The sequence below is a fragment of the Geotrypetes seraphini genome, chromosome 7 (genome assembly GCF_902459505.1).
Source record: "Geotrypetes seraphini chromosome 7, aGeoSer1.1, whole genome shotgun sequence".
NCBI lineage: Eukaryota > Metazoa > Chordata > Amphibia > Gymnophiona > Dermophiidae > Geotrypetes > Geotrypetes seraphini.
In genome coordinates this window covers 123,851,100-123,863,154 of record NC_047090.1, presented here as the reverse complement: position 1 = coordinate 123,863,154, position 12,055 = coordinate 123,851,100, and the positions used below count along the sequence as shown (strand labels likewise).

Here is a 12,055-nt window from a genome sequence, read left to right as displayed (position 1 = left end):
GCCCCTAAAAGGTAGCATGCTCAAAGTGGCTTTGAAAGCCAAATCTCCCACCCCTTTCCTGATCCAGAGCATTCTACAGGCAGATATTTAAGCAGAAACCTTGCTCATGACCCTAAAAGTCATATAGAGCAACTGCAACATAATCCACTCCTGAAATTAGAAATTGTGGATATGCTTCATTCTTCGCTACTTGAGCCCGACACAAAATAAGAACATAAGAACATAAGCATGGCCTCTGCCGAGTCAGACCATGGGTCCATCATGCCCAGCAGTCCACTCCCGCGGCGGCCCCCCCAGGTCCATGACCTGTAAGTGATCTTTTATAGTATGGCAAGCCACATGCAATAAGAAAGCCGCTGCCACCACCACCTTTAATCCTAAAGCCAAGGCCTCAAATTGCCTTTTGAAGACTACATCCACCCTGTGGTTTTGTGCAGCCTTCAAAATCACTCCACTTTCACTAGGCAGAGAAGCGCACTTTGTATCTCGTGCTACCAATGAATCCACTTTAGGTGGAACAAACTGCTGTTGGAAATCAGAAGCCCATTGGGTACAATTTAACCACAGTTCTTGGCAGTCCTCAAAGGGACCCTCCAGGGACTCCCAATGTTCAGTCAGCATCTTTGAATGTCAGGATGCAAAGAAAAAAAAAAAAAAATGGTCCAAGCCTTAGAATTGCTCATGACAGAAATCTGAGCAGCAGAGATATGAAGGGATTCAAGCTTTAACTCTCGCAAGAATCCTGTAATGACCTCCGGCAAGACCAAAGGCTTAAAAAGGCGGTACACTTGATGAAACTGAAGGGAAATACTTTTATAACCAATAGGAGGAAATATTTTTTTCACTCAGAGAATAGTTAAGCTCCGGAACGTGTTGCCAGATGTTGTGGTAAAAGCAGATAGCGCAGCTGGTTTTAAGAAAGGTTTGGATAAATTCCTGGAGGAAAAGTCCACAGTCTGTTATTAAGACATGGGGGAAGCCTCTGCTTGCCCTGGATCAGTAGCATGGAATGTTGCTATTCTTTGGGTTTTGACCATGTACTAGTGACCTGGATTGGCTACCATGAAAATGGGCTACTGGGCTTGATGGACCATTGGTCTGACCCAGTAAAGCTATTCTTATGGGTCCTCTCCCTGGTCCATGGCTGCTAAGGACTCTCTGCTGGTGGCCCCTGCATGAGACCCTGAATCTTCTAAAACTGAACTTTCACTCTAAGGGAGAAAAGGCATAGATTTTGTCCCCCAATCATCCCAGTCCTGTTCTGACTGGACTTCTGGTTCCTGCAGATGAACTTTCATTAGGGGAATGGTGCTCTGTGAGGATAAATCCTCCTGCACAACCACCAGCGGGACCCCAGCCGGTGAAGGTCACCCACCAATAATTCAGGTAGGCTTCAAACATTAGACTCACGAAAATCAGGGTAAAGCTCTGAACAGAATACCCAGAGGACCCCTGCAGGAACTCCTTGTCTTTTCATGGGCCCAGCAACTGAGTTGCTATCTGAGGACTCTAAAGGGAAATTTTAACACCAAAACTAAGCCACCTGCAACTCCATCGGCCCAGAGGGACTAAGCCCAAGGCTCTCTCCCCCACCTCATGTGTCCCACGGCACACAGATGCTTCTCATCTGACCATCCAGCACAAATCTGGCATGAATCAAGGGTAAAACACCCTGAGGAGTCCATCCATAGTGATTTTAAATAAAAACCGATGCATTTTAAGGCAAATAGATGCTTTTAAAGCCAAACTGAGAAATCCAAGATGGTCGCTGTGGCAGCATTTTAGTGCCAAAAAAGGGCCCAGAAAGCAATGTTACTTACCGTAACAGTTGTTATCCAGGGACAGCAGGCAGCTATTCTCACTAGTGGGTGATGTCATCTGACAGAGCCCCGATACGGACATCTTGCAAGCATGTCTTGCTTGAAGAAACTCAGAAGTTTCGAGATGCCCGCACCGCGCATGCGCCAGTGCCTTCCCGCCCGATGCTCTGGGCGTGTCTCCTCAGTTCAGGTAACTAGCAGAGAAGCCAACCCAGGGGAGGTGGGTGGGACGTGAGAATAGCTGCCTGCTGTCCCTGGATAACAACTGTTAGGGTAAGTAACATTGCTTTATCCCAGGACAAGTAGGCAGGTATTCTCACTAGTGGGTGACCTCCAAGCTAACCTCAATGGGATGGTGGGAGAGTTGGCAACTTAGGAGAATAAATTTTGTAACACCGTTTGGCCAAACTGTCCATCCCTTCTGGAGAAAGTATCCAGACAATAATGAGAGGTGAATGTATGAACCGAGGACCAAGTGGCAGCCTTACAAATCTCCTCAATCGGTGTCGATCTGAGGAAGGCTACAGAGGCTGCCATTGCTCTGACCTTATGGGCTGTGACCTTACAGGGAAGGGGTAATCCAGCCTGGGCATAGCAGAAAGAGATACAAGCCGCCATCCAGTTGGAGATGGTGCGCTTCGATACAGGTCGTCCCAACTTGTTTGGATCAAAGGAGACGAAAAGTTGAGGAGCCATTCTGTGTGGTTTGGTGCGATCCAAGTAGAAAGCCAAAGCACGTTTACAGTCCAGAGTGTGCAGAGCCGATTCTCCAGGATGAGAATGAGGCTTTGGAAAAAACACTGGAAGCACGATGGATTGATTGAGATGAAATTCAGAAACCACCTTAGATAGGAATTTTGGATGAGTGCGGAGGACCACCTTGTCATGATGGAAAACAGTGAAAGGTGGGTCCACCACCAAGGCCTGAAGCTCACTGACCCTGAGAGCAGATGTGAGGGCCACCAGAAAAACCACTTTCCAAGTGAGAAACTTTAGTGGAGCCTTGCTCAGAGGCTCAAAAGGAGGTTTCATAAGCTGAGAAAGGACAACATTTAGATCCCAAACCACTGGAGGCGGTTTGAGAGGAGGATTGACATGAAAAAGTCCTTTCATAAATCTGGAAACCACAGGATGAGAAGAGAGAGGTTTCCCTTGTAGAGGCTGATGGAAAGCCGCAATAGCACTCAGGTGGACTCGTATAGATGTCGACTTGAGACCGGACTGAGACAGGTGTAGAAGATAATCCAACACAGAGGATAGGAAGGCTCGTTGAGGCTCCTTAGAATTGGAAATACACCATGAAGAAAATCTAGTCCATTTCTGGGAGTAGCATTGACGAGTAGCAGGCTTCCTGGAAGCCTCCAAGACATCCCTCACCGCCTGGGAAAACTGGTGGGGAGTTATGTTGAGAGGAACCAAGCTGTCAGGTGGAGAGACTGCAGGTTGGGATGAAGTAGAGATCCCTGATGCTGAGTAAGCAGTGAAGGAAACACTGGACGAAGGAATGGCTCCCTGCTGCTGAGTTGAAGTAGAAGGGAGAACCAAGGTTGCCTGGGCCACCGAGGAGCTATTAGAATCATGGTGGCTTGGTCTGATTTCAACTTGACCAGAGTCTTCTGAATGAGAGGAAATGGAGGAAACGCATACAGAAATCGATTCCCCCAATCCAGCAGAAAGGCATCTGCCTCGAGTCGATGAGGAGTGTAGATCCTGGAGCAAAACTGAGGCAGCTTGAAGTTGTGGGGAGCCGCAAAGAGTTCTATTTGAGGCGTCCCCCAATGTGCAAATATCTGATGAAGGGGGTTGGAATGGAGAGTCCATTCGTGAGGCTGGAGGAGACGACTCAAGTTGTCTGCCAAGACATTGTCCTTCCCCTGAATGTAGACAGCCTTGAGGAAGGCATTGTGGCGAACTGCCCAATCCCAGACTCTGAGAGCTTCCTGGCAGAGGGAGGCCGATCCCGTGCCCCCCTGCTTGTTCACATAATACATGGCGACCTGGTTGTCTGTACGGATGAGGACCACCATGTCGTGAAGCAGATGTTGAAAAGCTTGAAGAGCATAGAAGATGGCTCTGAGCTCCAGAAGATTGATCTGATGGAGGCGGTCCGCACTGGTCCAGAATCCCTGAGTGTGAAGCCCATCCAGATGAGCCCCCTAGGCATAGGTCGAGGAATCGGTTGTGAGAACCTTCTGATGAGGAGGAGTGTGAAACAGCAAACCTCTGGATAGATTCGAAGAGGTCATCCACCAAAGTAGAGACTGCCGAAGAGCAGGAGTGACTATGATGTGTCGAGCCAATGGGTCTGACACTTGAGTCCATTGAGAAGCTAGGGTCCACTGAGGAATTCTGAGATGGAGCCTGGCAAAGGGTGTCACATGCACTGTAGAGGCCATGTGGCCCAGGAGGACCATCATGTGTCTCGCTGAGATGGACTGGCGAGAAGACACAGACTGGCAGAGACGAAGAAGAGCATCCATGCGCTGAGGAGGAAGGAATGCTCGAAGCTGAATGGTGTCCAGTACCGCCCCGATGAAGGGAAGGGACTGGGTAGGCTGCAGATGAGATTTGGGAAAATTGATCTCGAAGCCCAGGCTCTGCAGGAAGCAGATCGTTGTCAAGGTCGCCTAAATGACCTTTGGAGCTGACGGGGCCTTGATGAGCCAGTCGTCGAGGTATGGAAATACCTGAAGACCCATGTTCCGGAGTGCAGCTTCCACCACCACCAGACACTTCATGAAGACTCTGGGAGACGAGGACAGGCCGAATGGAAGCACCCGATGCTGCAGATGTAGATGTCCCACCCGAAATCTGAGGAACTTGCGGGAGGCCGGATGAATGGGAATGTGAGTGTAGGCCTCCTTGAGATCCAGAGAGCATAACCAGTCGTTCTGCTCGAGGAGAAGGTAGAGAGAAGCAAGTGTCAGCATGTGAAACCTCTCTGACTAGGAATTTGTTGAGGGCCCTGAGGTCCAAAATGGGTCGCAGGTCGCCCGTCTTCTTCGGAACAAGGAAGTACCGGGAGTAAAACCCCTGGTTCAGTTGGTCCGCCGGGACCGGCTCCACGGCACGAAGCCGGAGCAAAGCCTGAGCTTCCTGAAGAAGAAGGGCGGTCTGAGTCAAGTTGAAAGGATACTCTCTTGGAGGGTGGTCCGGAGAGACCCGATGGAAATGAAGAGAGTATCCTTCCTTGATGATAGTAAGGACCCAGAGGTCGGTTGTTATGGCCTCCCAGCGATGATAAAAATGATGGAGGTGCCCTCCGATGGGAAAAACAGGGGGTGGCAGAACAAGGATGGTTATGCCCTCGACGAGACAGTCAAAAAGGCTGAGTGGTCTTAGGGACAGCAGGCGACTGAGACTTAGGCTGACACTTCTGGGGAGGCTGACGCTTCGCCGGTTGCCTCGCAGGTGGAGTTTGCCTTGGCTGATAACGCCTCTGATAAATCAACGGCGGACGAGAAGGTCGAGACTGCTGAGGCTTAGGCTTCGGCTGAAGGATAGATTGGAAGGACTTTTCGTGGTCAGACAACTTCTTCGTGACAGTCTCGATGGATTCGTCAAAAAGATCTGCCCCAGCACACGGGACGTTCGCCAGGCGGTCCTGAAGATTCGGGTCCATATCAATGGTCCGCAACCAGGCCAACCGGCGCATCGCCACTGAGCAGGCCGCCGCTCGGGCGGAGAGCTCGAACGCATCATAGGCAGATTGCATCAACTGAAGCCGAAGTTGGGACAGCGAAGCAACCACTTCCTCAAACTCAAACCGAGCCTGGGATTCGATGTATGGTGTGAACTTCCGAAACACAGATAGAAAAAATTCCAAGTAGGCTGCAAAGTGGAAATTGTAATTCAGGACTCGAGATGCCATCATCGAATTCTGATAGATGCGTCGACCAAACTTATCCATGGTTCTGCCCTCGTGGCCTGGAGGCACTGAAGCATAGACCTGGCCAGGATGAGACCGCTTGAGCGAGGATTCGACCAGGAGGGACTGGTGAGAAAGCTGAGGACCCTCGAAGCCTTTATGATGCACCGTGCGGTACCGCGCATCCAATTTGCCAGGGACCGCAGGGATAGAGTAAGGAGACTCAAAGCATCGCATGAAGGTCTGATCGAGGAGCTTGTGCAGGGGAAGCCGCAAGGACTCTGCCGGAGGACGAGGCAAGTGCATGGTATCGAGGTACTCTTTGGAATATCGAGACCCAGCATCGAGAGTAATGTCCATGTCATCCGCCATCTGCCTGAGGAACGATGAAAAGGACAGTTGGTCTGCCGTCGCCGGTCTTCGAGACGGACTAGAAGAAGAAGAAGCTTCAGGCTCCAGAGAGGCCTGCGAGCAACAGGACGAGTAGAAAACCTCGGGGTCCTCGAACTCCGGGTCCGGAGGAGGAGACCCAGTCGAAGCAGCATACCCCAACCGAGGCAATTTCTTCTGAGGCGAGACGGTCGAGTGTCGAGAGGAATGCTTCGAAGAATGTCTGGATCGATGCCCCTCCCGATGCCTGGAAGGGGATCGAGCCCGTCTGTGAGAAACTGGGTCATACGCCTCCAAGGAGCAGATTGGACTCGATGCCGTCGATTGCAGAGGCGGCAGAGTCGGAGGCTCCCCCGATGACGCCCAGGTTTGATAGGGGGTTCGGAAGAACTCGTCCTGCTTCCTGCTATGCCCAGGACTGGGAGGCCCCGAAGGTGGACGCCACACTGAGTCATGGGGCGGAGTAATCGGTTCCAAGGGAGGTAGGTCACTAAACGAGGCTTTCCTCAAGGGGATGGGCTCTAAGGGAGGCATATCACTAAGGGAGGCCCTCCTCGAGGGAATCGGTTCCAAAGGAGGTACAGCGCTAACGGAGGACCTCCTCGAGGACCCGGACACCGCTCGCCGCTCCTCCTCGCCGAGCAACGAGGTCGTGCGGCGAGGAGGAGGAGGAGGGGGCGGACCGCCCCTCGAAGCCGAAGCTGGAAGGTCACCCTGGATGGTGGCAATCAGCCGAGGCCCCATGGTCTGCATGAGCTCCACGAACTGAGCCTCCAGGATGGACCGCAACAAAGCTGATATGGAGGGATCCGCACCAAAAGGGGGCCCTTCCGCACGGTCTCTGCGCTCTTTGGGTGCTATGTGCTTCTGCTTGCCAGTCTTCGGCACCTTGAGCACCACCGGCGGAACTGTCGGGGTCGATACCTGCTCCGAGGAGACGGATGAAGGCACCGGCGCCGAAACCGGTGTGAATGACGCCGGTTTCAGGAGGCCCGAAGCAGCCGGGGAGGCAGAGGGCTTCGCAGAAGGAGTCGAAGCACCTGTCGATGTCGAAGCTGCAGGATCCGATGAAGCTTCCATCTTGAACATGGACTCCCACAGCAGACAGCAACGCTTAAACGCTCTCGCCGTCAGAGTGGAGCAAGGCCGGCACGATTTCGGGAAGTGATCCGGTCCCAGACACTGTAAGCAGCGTCGATGAGGGTCCGTGAGCCAAATCGCGCGCTGGCACTTGCTACCCTTTTTAAAACCGGTGATCGGCCGGGACATAGGCCGGAAAAGCTCCGCCGCAAGGTCGAAGGCGCGGGGCCCCAGCCACGCGGCCGACCCGGTAGGAAAATTTTTTTTTTTTTTTTTAAAAGAAATCAAAGAAAGAAATAAATGCACAGGAGTGCCAAAAGAACTCAACCTGCGGCAAAAAAGAAGGCAAAAAAAGAGATTCAATGGGCACAAATTGAAGATAGACTTCTCAGCTCCGCGGAAGAAAAAGAACTGAGGAGACACGCCCGGAGCATCGGGCGGGAAGGCACTGGCGCATGCGCGGTGCGGGCATCTCGAAACTTCTGAGTTTCTTCAAGCAAGACATGCTTGCAAGATGTCCATATCAGGGCTCTGTCGGATGACATCACCCACTAGTGAGAATACCTGCCTGCTTGTCCTGGGATAAAAGCTATATTAAAAGCACAAAAAATTGCAAAGATGTTTTTTGTTTTTAAGTAGGGGACCTAAATACTAGATATTTTATCGCACTACTGAGCACAAAGTTAAGTGCTGACGAGCAAAAAACAGGTTCACTACCCTGACGCAGCTTACAGCAAAACACTGGCTGGCCAATGTCGGAGGAGGACATTGGAGGAGGATGCTATATACAGTTCATGGGGACAGGCAACAGAGCCGGAGAGCCGTTGGTAATAACGATAAGAGATTATTGTCTTTGTTCCAGTTATATTTTACTTTGAAGAACAAATTAGTTTAATTATATTATACTGTGTTACAAACAGGGCTGTGGAGTCGGTAGATAAATGTTCCGACTCCGACTCCTCAGTTTTTTGTACTTCAGACTCCGACTCCAGGTACCCGAAAATTTCCTCTGACTCCGACTCCACAGCACTGGTTAATTTTCAGATCGTTAAAATGGAATGTCAAGTTGAGAGAAATGAGCAATTTCGACACCACCTTATTTTTGCTTTTAATTAATGTTCTAAGGCCGCAGAAGCTGCTCGCAACATTTGTGCTGTGTATATAGTGGGTGCTATAGCTGAAAGAATTGCTCGTGATTGGTATGCCAAGTTCAAAAATGGAGTCGGTAGATAAATGTTCCGACTCCGACTCCTCAGTTTTTTGCACTTCTGACTCCGACTCCGACTCCAGGTACCTGAAATTTCCTCCGACTCCGATTCCTCGACTCCGACTCCACAGCCCTGGTTACAAAAGAACTTTACGGCTAACTATTTCCGAAATGAGACTTTGGTCTGAACAACGAATAAGGAAGTTGGTTTTTTTTAAGCCTATGAGGTTGTTACCCTTTCTAGTCCATAAACAAGATTTGCTCTGGCTTTGGACAGGGATCTGGGGCTTTTTTTCTCCTTGAGAAATAGAAATAGTAGTTCATGGTAGATAAAAGAACAACTTTAAAACAATGATATAAATGAAGGTGGAAGGGTTATTTTGATTTGAAGTAAAGGTACCTGTTCCATCTGCTTGTATTTGGGAGTAGAGACCTAAATACTAGCCCCATAAACCTTTAAAATTGAAATTTGAGTCCCCCTGAGGTCTCCCATAGACTGCAAAAGACTGAATAGTTCTGTTGCAGTTCTTTTGGTACTGTGCCTACTTCAGCTTTTTTTATTTATTTATTTAAGTTTAAACAATATTATCAAGATTACTGAAAAAGATACATTGAATAAAACAAACTACAAAAGATTTTTTTTTTACTTAATCAATAGTTATAGTATGAAATTTTTGGATCCAAGAATCTAATGAGTGAATTTAAAATAAGGAAATCTGAATACATATGTGTAAGATCTATATTTAACAATGCATTTACATAGATACCGTAGCAAAATATACCACCCATCGCTGTTACCCCTGATTTAAGAAGCAAAAATTGTAATCGACGTTTCTGGGTTTCCTTTGTCATGTCTGGGAACATCTGAACTTTTTGTCCAAGGAATTCCTTATGCCTATATTTAAAGTACAATTTCAGGATCCAATTTTTATCCAGTGCCAATGCCACCGTAATTAATAAAGTAATTGGTTTAACTAAATCTTTAAGAGATGTTTCCAAAATATATCTGTGCAAAAGGAGGGAATATATCCTTTGAAACATTCAAAATTTCAAGGAAATATTTTTTTTTAACATCTCTTTAGTGGACATCAATGGAACTTTGGGGAAATTTAATATCCTGAGATTATTAGAACGAGAGTTATTTTCTAGATTTTCCATCTTCCTTCTTAAATTAGTATTATCTTTAATCGAAACCTCCTGTAGTTGTTTTACATCTAGGAACTCTTTTTCCAAGTTTTCTACCTTTGTTTTTACAGACAAAGTTTCTTGTTTGAAATTTTTAAGTTCTTCTTTATGTTCAAAAAATTTATTTTCCAAATCCTTAATTTGTGGGGACAATGTTTGTCCCAGACTAGCCACCAGGTCCCAAAGGGAATCCAGGGTTACATTGGTGGGTTTTCTAACAGAAAAAGTACCTGTAAGCATTTGTTCAGAATCCACTGTCCCTGGGCTTCTCTCCATTCTATCTTGTTCCTCTTCTTGCTCCAACGATGTTTCAGCTGCAGGATCAAACTCTTCAGAAGCCTGGCCCAATACAGCCTGCCTCTTCGGACAAGAGTGTCCTCCCTCGGTGAGCTGGTTCCCTGCGGCTATGGAGGTGGGGCCCTAACTTCGGGGCTCAGCGTCACTTCCAGCCCAAGGAGACATGCCGCGGCTTCACTCAACGCCGGTGTCTCCTGCGGGTGATTCCCCGATATTGTCGACTCCTGCTGCCAGCGCCTCAAGAAATCCTCAATGGTTACTGGAGGAGGGGTTCCCGAGCGCCGAGAGGCTGCAGCAGTGCTCTTCCCCCTACGCTTTGGCATTCTCAGGAACAAGTCAGTGGCAAGTATTCTTGATGCGTCTCGCCCCAGTCAGATAGTCGTGGCCATCTTGGATCTGCTTCAGCTTTAACAGCAGTTGGAAAATGAAGACTTCTGTCTTAGACAAGCATGGAAAAACAAATCTAAATGTTTGTTTCTTCAGGCTGCCAATCAGACCAGAAATTGGACCGAGACCTCAACCCCCCCCCCCCCACTGCTCCACATGCGTTGAAAAGGGGAGGGAAAATGCAGCCAGCACCTGATAGAGCCCTTAGGACCGACATGGGACCACATTGCCTGCACTCCAACTCTAGAACCCACCCAGGAATGAGCTTTGCTACAAGGGGAACAATCCCAGAGCCTCTGAGAATGTTAAAGCATGCTGGCTAGGTAGGCTCCCTGTAAAAGGGTTGCCCTCCCAGTTACAGACTTCTGCTACAAGCCTGTGCCTTCTCCCAGGCAGAGTTGCTCCAGTAACAATGGGGGTTCTCTGGAGTTACCATGAAGCCTCAAAATTCAGATAAAAACCCCTAAATAATAAATCAACAACAGAGATCAGAAAGACACCTTCCAAATCTGAGGAACAACAACACAGCCCAGTGAGGCACAAGGTGAAGCCAAGAGAAAAAAAAACGTAGATGAGTCCTCCTACACAACTCGTGACTAGAGGTGAATAACCCACTGGTTCAAGACTCATATGTCTTTTGCACTAGAATATATAGTAAGTTCTTATTATGTTTCTATATTCATCCTTCCAGAGCCAAGAAGATAGGTCTCCCTTCAGATGGGACCTGTCTTTAAGCGTGGAACATAGGACATGTCCTATAAACATTGTGTGTGGGAGTGCACTCGTATGCTTTAGTTCTGGACAGAGCTGTGGAAGCATTTGTGCAATAAATATGGACTATGTAGGGAGATCACACCACAGAACTGCCTTCTTGATATGATGGATAATATTACAGAGGGAGTTAGGGTTTCCTGTGTGCAATTAAAGAGGACTTTCACAAGAACAAATACATTGCCTTATGCTGCAATGGAAGTTAAACGAAAAAATCTTTACGACGGCCTCCTAGCCACCCAAACTGGATAACCAAATCTCCAATCTGCTGATAACAACCACGGACTACAGGTTATTCAGAAAAGAAATAAAGACCATACTCTTCAAGAAATCCCTGATTAAGTCTTAACATCACGATTATCTCATTCCTCTTATCTTCTTCTTAACTACCCGAGAATACCCGCCCTCTTCACTAGTCATGACCACTGATCTCTTCTTGTAACAGACCACAGTTCCCTTCTTTTAACAGACCAACCTTAAATCTTTTGTAATCCGCCCTAAATCCTATGTAATCCGCTTTGAACTGCAAGGTAATGGCGGAATAGAAATCTCTAATGTAATGTAATGTACTCATTTTAAAGACCCTGCAAGATATATATTGGAGTGAGTAAAGTCGATACAGACAGTATTTATAATTTATTTTCACAGAGTGGTGGTGGAGAACAGTGGAATACTTTAAGCCCTGAAGAAACGGTCTTAGACCATGAAACGTTGGCAGGCTATCATTGAAATAACACTAATTTCCTCACAATTAGAAGCAATAGTGAGCTCAGTCCTGCAGCTAAAGTAGAATGTGGTAATTGGCACATTCTCTTCGGAAGTTTTTTAGCCGATGATGTTGGTGGAGGAGGTTTGAGCTTTTATGCCCTACCTAAAGAAAACCTGAGGCTTTTTCTTCCATTGAGAGTGGGCTCTCTAAATTACATTAGTGGAGTATATTTGAGTTTGAATAGGATATCTACAATGAATATGCATGAAAGAAATGTGCATCTAACGGAAGCAGTGTATGCTAATCAAGTTTACGGATATTCATTGTGGATATCCTGAAAA

The 12,055-nt window shown here is 47.9% G+C and overlaps 1 protein-coding gene across 1 annotated transcript in view; it reads right to left on the bottom strand.

Annotated features, from left to right (window-relative positions):
• GEMIN2 (gem nuclear organelle associated protein 2) overlaps positions 1 to 12,055 on the bottom strand; it is a 55,669-nt gene that overhangs the window by 33,872 nt on the left and 9,742 nt on the right. The window lies entirely within an intron of this gene.